Below are 9,068 nucleotides of genomic sequence, written 5' to 3'. Positions count from 1 at the left end.
AAAACATTTCGTTTTGAAATCTGAAATCTCATGCAACAGTCTTCAGTAATCGATTACTGATAGTGGGTAATCGATTACCCAACCTCACTGTCCACTATTTATTTAAAAACGAATTAGAGTAATCGATTACACCATTTGGGTAATCGGTTACTCAACTTTTGTAAAACTGGTAATCTGTTACTCAAAGGCAGTAATGGATTACTTTGTACAGTTTTAAGTTGAATAACTTTTTTTCTCTCACATGTAACTTGTTACTTGAATGAAGTAACCCGTTACACATCATTTGAAAAATGTTTTAAGTATTTTTAAAGTGTTTCATTATTCTTTAAAAATGGTTTGAGCATTACTACTTTGTATAACAAGGAGTTTTAGGATAGAAGTACCTATAGAGACTTAATCTAATTTTCTTGAAGCTTTATTCTTCTTTATCTTCATAAGTATTCTTCATTTTCTTCAGTTTGGTGATGTTGGTGTCTTCATCAAAACCGTGTCAAGGTCAGGAGCAAAGATCTTCTTCACAATCATGACAATGATTTCATAGTGTGGATGGTTAAATAACTTACTCATTTATTGACTAAAATAAAATAAAAATAGAGATGGGATAGTAAAATCCATAAATTTCAAAAAATAATAATAGTAAAATCCATAAATTTCAAAAAATAATAATAGTAAAATCCATAAATTTCAAAAAATAATAATAGTAAAATCCATAAAAGATCCATAATCGAATACCAACAATCTAATTTCATTTCTCCTAAATAGGTATAGGTGTATAGTTTAGAGAAATTTTGTAATAACTAAGTAACTTTCATAGTACTTGGATTCAACACGTGCCAACTCTTAATTTTGCTTGCTAAGGTCAAAGATTAGGTAAATACAAAAGAAAGAAAGTATATTAAGGAATGAAAATCAATCAATAATCCAATCAAACCCATATTAGTTAGCCATCTATCATTGAGATCCAAGTCTAAGTGCCCTAATCATGCACCCCATTAGTTGAATATAAGATGACAAAAATATATATACACCGATAATATAAGAGTTTTAATACTGTCAGTCCATTATTTACTATTTATTTTTAGTCATTATCGACTCATCAAAAAAATAATACAAATGAATGATGAATAATATATTAACTGTATATAAATCTTTACACTGTCTGTGCATAGATATCACACTCATATAATATAAGATATGTTAAAGATTGCATGAGTTTTTTTATATTGGAACATGATGAGAGGGACCAATGCTTATGAACAGAGTGTCTTGTTAAAGACACAATTTCTTGTACGTGTCTCAAGTTCTCAGCAGTTCAGAAGATTCTATAGATCATACCAACAAAACCTAAACCATCAAAACGACAAGTTATAAGTTATGATATTCATTAAACAAAACGAATTTTTTTTACCTAAAGCTAAGCAAAAAGTTAATTAAATATATTAAATATTATTTGGCAGGTTAGAAAGCATATTTGGTAAGAAAAAAGGAGGGTTTAAACGCACTCAAAACGGGATGCATTGTACTTGGTTCTTACGGACTATATGACTAGGTTGATGAATTTTATCTTTGTCTCTTTCATTTATTTTAATATAATTAATTGGCGGAACTAGTCTATTTATCTGTGTATGTAGAGGGATTAAGATGATCGAACTAGTGAAATGTCCACAATACATGGATCTAGTAAGATTTTAATCTTATTAGAGTGACACCAAAGATACAAATTAAAGTAAAAAATAAGATACTTTTATAATAAAAAATTTGTTGTGGGGACATGATTTTTTTTTTATTATGGATAATCAGTTTAAAGACTTCGAAATATGAAGAATGACATATCATATCTTTCAATTAATTTGGAGTTGTCATTACATTTTTGTGTGGTTAGAATATAGAAAACTCTTTGTTATATCTAATTTGAAAAATATGGTTATCAAACTAGAGTTTCGAACTCATGAGTCAATTAAGGATCGTTGAAGATATTGACACTCCATTCGTATTAAAACCTCACTCTTGCTAATTGTGTAGATCTTTATATTCCATTAGTTTAATTATTAATTATTTATTAAATAAAATTAATATATTTTTTATTTGGGTGTTCACAAGAGTTTATCTTAGGCACATTAGAAAAATCAAGATTTCATAGTTCTTGGTTCAAAATTGATTTTATTTGTATTGAATTAATTATTTTAATTAATTGAAAGAGAATTAATAGCAAAGATGTTGCATTGGTCGTTAACCACCTTTCCATTTTGAGAGACAATAAAGATAAACTAGTGATCGTAACTAAATATCAACATTAGTAATAACATCGGCAGGAGGAGTTAAAAGCTCATTTAGGCATTTTGTTGCAAAAGTTTTCCTATTGGTAGGGGTTGGTGGATAGGTGGTCGTGGAATTTATCCTCTGCCCATTTGTACACGGTGAAAACATCATATCTAGCTCAGTTGCAAATTCATGTTTCTGCTCTGGACAATCTGCTTAGCAAGGTTTAGAATTCTTGATTGCCTTCGAAAGTTTATTGTTTTGCTTGGAAGTTGTTGAGGGGTAAGGTTGCAACTAAATGCAAACTTTTAAAAAGATTTATCATTCCTAGTCAAATTGAGATTAGCTGTCTTTTTTGTTCAAATGGTGATGAGTCTATTGATCATCCCTTTCTATCTTGAGAGTTTTCTACTACAGTTTGGAAAGGGTTCTGTTCTTGGTTGGACCTTAAGTGAATTTTACTGTTAAAGTGTAGTGATCTCTTTAAATTCATCTTAGTTTTTTGGAAAAAGAAGAAAGGGTTTCAAGTTTGGTGTATGTTGTGCAATAGTGTGGTCTTTGTGGTTGACGAGAAATTATTTGGTCTCTTCAATGGGAAGGACTATAGTGTTTTAACCATTATCGAATCCATTATGCTTAGGTCTTGGCTTTAGTTTTCTACTTTGGTAGAGAATAAGAATTGTACAAATGCTAGTTGGCATGTGGATCCTTGTTCTTGGTTTGTTTGTTGTTAGCTTGTTATTTTCGTTGTTTTTGGGTTAGCACTCCTTATGTTTTCTTAACGAAGTTTATTATCTTTTGCTAAGCAAAAAAAGAAAAAACCAAATATCATCGTGATGCAGAAAATAAGATCTGACGCGATTAATAAAATTAAGAGAAAAAAGACTACATTGATTATAAACTATCTCTCAGCTTAAAAAGATAACAAAAGTTATACTAATGACTATAATAATTTCTCAACCCTAGTCGGGAGAAAAGATATAGCACGAGCTACAATTTCCTTTAATGATAAAATTGATGAAATATATTTCTGCTTCTCACATGTAGTTTCTTCTATGTTTATCCCTTCTTGATTTTTTCACTTCTTTCCATTTTCTTCACTTGTCATTTTTTGTTTGTTGAATTTTTTTCTTCAATTTTTTTTGGTTGATTTTAGTGCCATTTATAGTAGTGAATTTTATAACATTTTATTAAAATAATTTCGTAACAGTTCATTAAATAAGATTGTGTTCCTCATAAATTGGTTAGCAAATAAATGATTCTTATGATAAAATAGCATCAAGATTTATAACTATTCTCTTTTTAAAAAAATATATAGTTATTCATTTTGGGAAATGGCAAGTTTAAGATGTGTTTGCTTTGACCATTTTCTGTTTACATTTTTAATGAAATCATAAAATGAGTGTGAAAACATATTTGTCTTATTGTTTTCATTTCGTATTTCAGAAAACATGACTTTCATTTCCTGAAATTTTGAAAATGAAAAAATACCATTTCCAACCTTTTCAATAATGAAGCAATGTCATTTCATTGAATTTTTTAAGACTATTTTACTTCATTTGTTCTATATCTTTTGATGTTTAAACCTTTTCATATTATTCCAATTTTTTGATGTTTTAAAACTCAATACACATTTATATTTTACTTTCTCATTATACCCTTATATATATTCCTCTTTTCAATGCATGTTTCTTCATTTATTTTTTAATACATTTTTCAAAGTGCATTAAATATGATCATTTTTGTCAAATTGTATTGAAATTTTATATCATTCAATAATTTTTTAAAGTATTTACACAATCTTAAACATTAAATGATGTTACTCTTTCACTTATCAATAAAATACTAAAATCAATCGATAAGTATTTCTAGACCACCATACATCCTCATAATAGAATTCATTTCTTTATCTCTCAACATAATAACTTTTTTCGCCATCTTTTATGATATTGTTGAAATAGTTCGACGATAAGTATGATAATATATGACCTTGATATAAAAATTGTCGTTTCTTGAGTTTACTGCAACCTTAATTAAATAATAGAGCATTTGTAGATTACTAATTTATTTTAGCTTCTAATTTTTTTGGAGAGCACTTCCAACTGCATGATGCTCGTTATGACATTCCACATGTCTTTATGGTAGCTAATGATCAAGTCCAACTATTAAATGTGATTAATATATTGTTGACATAAAATCCGTTGAAAAGAAAATGCAAATGTCAGATATGAAGACATCCGACAAAATCATTGGTATTTCACTATATTTTAAAATGAAAATAGGAAATAGAAATATAAAACATTTCTTGAAAGCAAACATACACTTACTTTCTTTTATCTCCCAATAGATATTTATTTAATTAAAGTACCATGGTAAGAAGAAGTTACAATAGTTTGAATAAAAAACAAAAATGGCACTAAAATAAAAGGTCTAAGAGTCAAGAGAAATTAAGCTAGTACAAGGATTGTTATCCCAATCAATGTGAGACATTGAGAGTCATAAGGTGGTCTGATGGTGAAGAGGATGATCGTAAGGATTGGAGTGCAGAAGGGTTGTGGGTTCGAGTTCCACCATCAACAAAAAATTGAAGTTATAAGGTGGTTTGATGGTAGGGTGAAGGAGGTTGAAGGAGAAATCTCACCCACAATAAAATACTAACATACTAATAATTGTCGATAAAAAAAATATAAGACATTATAAGTTTGTGGTTGTGGCTCTTTCCTTGTTTACTTTTGGAACCAGATAATGGTGAGAATTTCAAAGGTGGCTCACCTGCATGACGTTGATTAGAATGGTTGAAGTGAAAATATATGCACCATTCAGAATTGTACAAATATATATAAAGGAGAAATGAAATTAGTGAAGTACTTGGATTTTGGGATAAGCACTCACAATCAGTAACTAATTCCTTTGACTTCTCACTACGTTCTCTATCTGACATTGAACTGTCACTAGTGCACTGAAAAATGAACCTGAAGTAGAAACATAAGATTTAAACAAGTGGAGAGTAAATGGGGATATCAATTAGGTTGACATATCATGCACATAAACTCCTGATGGAGATCACTTGTTCGAATTTGGTATCCTCAATTCTGTTCTGGCAATAATATAATGTTACATAGAAATAAACTTTTTATTAGTATAGTGGTGAAATTTTTAAAAAATATGCTATTTTATTATTGGACGGGATAGAATTGAGGGCATAAAATTAAGACAATCGATCTTCATTTATAAAATTCCTAGATTTACATGTTTATCAGGTTGTTAAGAAGTGATTTTATTCATAATTAATGACAAAATGTGCTTTAGGATATGGTTGGGGTGTCTCATTGAGATACGAGACTTGTCCTTCTATTTGAAAAAGAAAGGAAAAAAATCTCAATGATAGTGCTTATGGGGAAGTAAGAGACTACTTCCTAGTGGATGTATTGGATAAAACTTACTATAAAAATGGCTAAAGTCATTAATTATGCTCATAATTTGAAGTCATAAATCATTTCAAGTGGTTTCTCAAAAAGGGCTATATATAAAATCCTAGAACTTGTTTAGATATTTGCTTTAACAAAATAGTACTACAAACTTACTTTTATTCAATAAATTCATTGACTAACTAAGTTTTAATCTCCTCCAAGCCCTTGCCAAATATAGCCATTAACTAATTATTATAACATCTTTTATCTCTTCAATATTGATGGATAGAATTGGATGAAAGGTGAGAATTAAATATATTTTATGTATGTTATATTAAATATAATGTAAAAATATATACTAAGGAGAATGACACTGAGTCCATGTGACACTTCCTATAATTCTTCGACATAAGGTCTATCAGAATAGATAAAGAGTTTTTCCTAGCACTTGGCAGAGAATGAAAGAAATTAGATATAACATTGATATTATATTAAAGTTTTATCTCAAAAAAATTTACAATGAGATAAGTAGTACAAAAATATATAAATCATACCAAGATAAATTACAGTCAGAAATATCACTAAACTCTTACTTATTGCAAGTATGAGAAATTGTTACATGGTAGAAGATAAATTATCATAATCATATTTCCACTATTCATTTGAAATAATCTTGTTTACTTTTAAATGATTAATGATGAGGTATACACCCTGCTATGATATTTTTAACCATATTTTAAAGTTGTGACACATAAACTTAAAATCATAATTAATATGTTTGTTTATATTAAATTTATCTAATTATTTATATAATTTACATTTTCTCTCTAAAATAATTATAATCACTATATTTTACAAATTATCTCTTATGAAGTAGTATTATAAAAATCATAATTAACATTTTTTAATTTTATAATGAGACAAATGAAAGAAACATTTTTTCTCTTCAGAAGACAAATAAAAAGTAACAGGAAAGTAAATCATTCCACGGATGATCAACAGACATAAAATAAATTTGCATTTAGCCAATCAAATTCCAATAACTTATACAAAAATATTAGTTTATATTTTTATTATTTTTAATGAAATATCACTTTTTAATTTGATTGAACCACCAAATAAAAATACCGTTTGGAACATGTAATCTTAGGATGTTTCAGACCTTGGCATGTCGAAGATACAGGCTGGATAGCAAGTACGGGTACATTGGTAAAGTCCTTATTCCTCATACACTAGTTGTCTCAATCATCTTCACTCACCACTTTGCCATGATTTTAATGCTAATTAACCTAACAAATGTAGTGGTAGTTGATATTAATCTAGTTAGAGTTGCGTTGGCAAGCATAAAAATTATTATATGGAATATATTATATTAACACGTCTTTATAAGAGTTCAAGATTCATATCACAAACAATCTCCTATTTCCTTAATTAAATACATTTTTGAATGAAAAAATGGGATAGGTCAATGACAAACATAAAATATCAACAGGTGAGAAAAGAAGAGGAAATGAAATGTTGCATGTAACCATATATATAGAAATTTAAATCCTCTCTATTATTTTTTATCAGTAAATGCTAGTATGTTAATATTTATTGTGGGTAAGACTCGGATCTCAATCTCCTTCACTTCAACCTTTCATCTTAAATTCACAAACTCATTTACTCCACTCCTTAAACCATTCACCCTAACTATCATATCATCTTATGATTCCTAATCATACCGATTATTAGGTAGGAATTGTCGAGTTTAATCAAGGGCTAAACTAACGTATTAATAATAATGAGATCCAGATAATATATTTGTAAATAAGCACACTCATAGATTTTTCAGGCATAATCTTTCAATGATTTTGAGCATTTCTAGAAATGATTTCTAAGCTTAGTTAAGCATTGTTTGGCAACTTTGAGAAGTTGGTGCCGTGACTCCTTTCAAGCTAGCTTTGTGTGTTCTCTAGGGCATGCATGCACCAAAATATCTTGTAATATGATGTGTTTTACATTAATTTGGATGTGTAAAATATCTTACATTACGATTGCATGTACCACGGATAACCCAAAATAGATTTCATATCAATACCATTATGATCACACACACATATATGTTCAAATGAATCAAATGATTGATAATAGATAAAGGATGTAGGAATTATGAAGGGCAATTTAAATAAATCACTATTTGCACATGAACAAATACAATTTTCTATTATTTATTTGCTTCTTCATCTCTATGTATAATAGCATATGCAACCTATTCTTTCCCCTTTAAACATATTCTTCTTCTTGCATTGACATGTATTATAAAGTATAATCAAGTTAACAATCCTTGTACCATTTTATATATATTTGCCTATCAAAAAAGACTTCAAACATTTTGCATAAAGATGATTAATTTCTTGGTTTGTAACAAAATATTATTTGAAAATATTGCGGTCCACATAAATAAGATAATGAATTTAATTTTTGTGCATTCTTGGAACATTGTCAAGCATGTTTCCCTAGCTTTAAATTCTCTTTTGCGGAATGATTGTCAAACCCTTCTAGTTGTCTTCTTGAGTATAATGTCTAAATAATTTGTGGATAGAAATACCATTTGTTCTCCTAATTTTCTCCTTTTTTTATCATTAATGAATATTATGGCTGATAATATATATATATATATAATGACTCAAGTATTTTTATACAAAACTGTTTGTATAATAAATATGAGTCTTACAACTAATTATGAATGGTTAGGATTAAAATTTAGTTATTGGTTAATGATAAACATTTATTAGTTTAGTATATTATTTTATTTATAACCATTACCAATAGAAGTCATACATAGTGAGTGAAATTAATCATCTTTCTTCCTGAGTTTCAGGGCCTTTGTGATGTCTATGTATTTATAGGATAAATGAATTTGATGCCTCCTTGATCTTTATATTCATCGGTATGAAATGGATCATGTGGAGTATGATGACTTGTTATTCACATGCCACTTTTAATGGTGCCTTTATCTTCATGTCACTAAGCTTGCATTACTATTACACAACTTCAACAAAGTTTTTTTAATATGTTTTATACATGTAATCCATTGAAACGTGGGTGAAACATGCAAGTTTTGATAACAACACATCATGTATAGGTTGGAGTTGTTAAGGTTGAAAATAAGGAGTTTTGACTTCATGGACTCATCATCATCTTTGGTCCATATATTAGGCTCATTAATTACTATATATCTCAACTTAAGGGAACAATATACTACTTTTTAGTTTCCAATCCTACAAGTTGCAATTCAAATTTATTAGTGAACACTTCTAGTAAGATCAACTACAAAACAGTTCCTCATTATTTATTTTGCAAAATAATGTAACATGGGTGAGAGGCCAAGTCATAGATTCAACCTTTCTTATGGCC

Source organism: Lupinus angustifolius, chromosome LG09 (assembly GCF_001865875.1).
Source record: "Lupinus angustifolius cultivar Tanjil chromosome LG09, LupAngTanjil_v1.0, whole genome shotgun sequence".
NCBI lineage: Eukaryota > Viridiplantae > Streptophyta > Magnoliopsida > Fabales > Fabaceae > Lupinus > Lupinus angustifolius.
Note: the sequence above shows the minus strand (reverse complement) of the source record.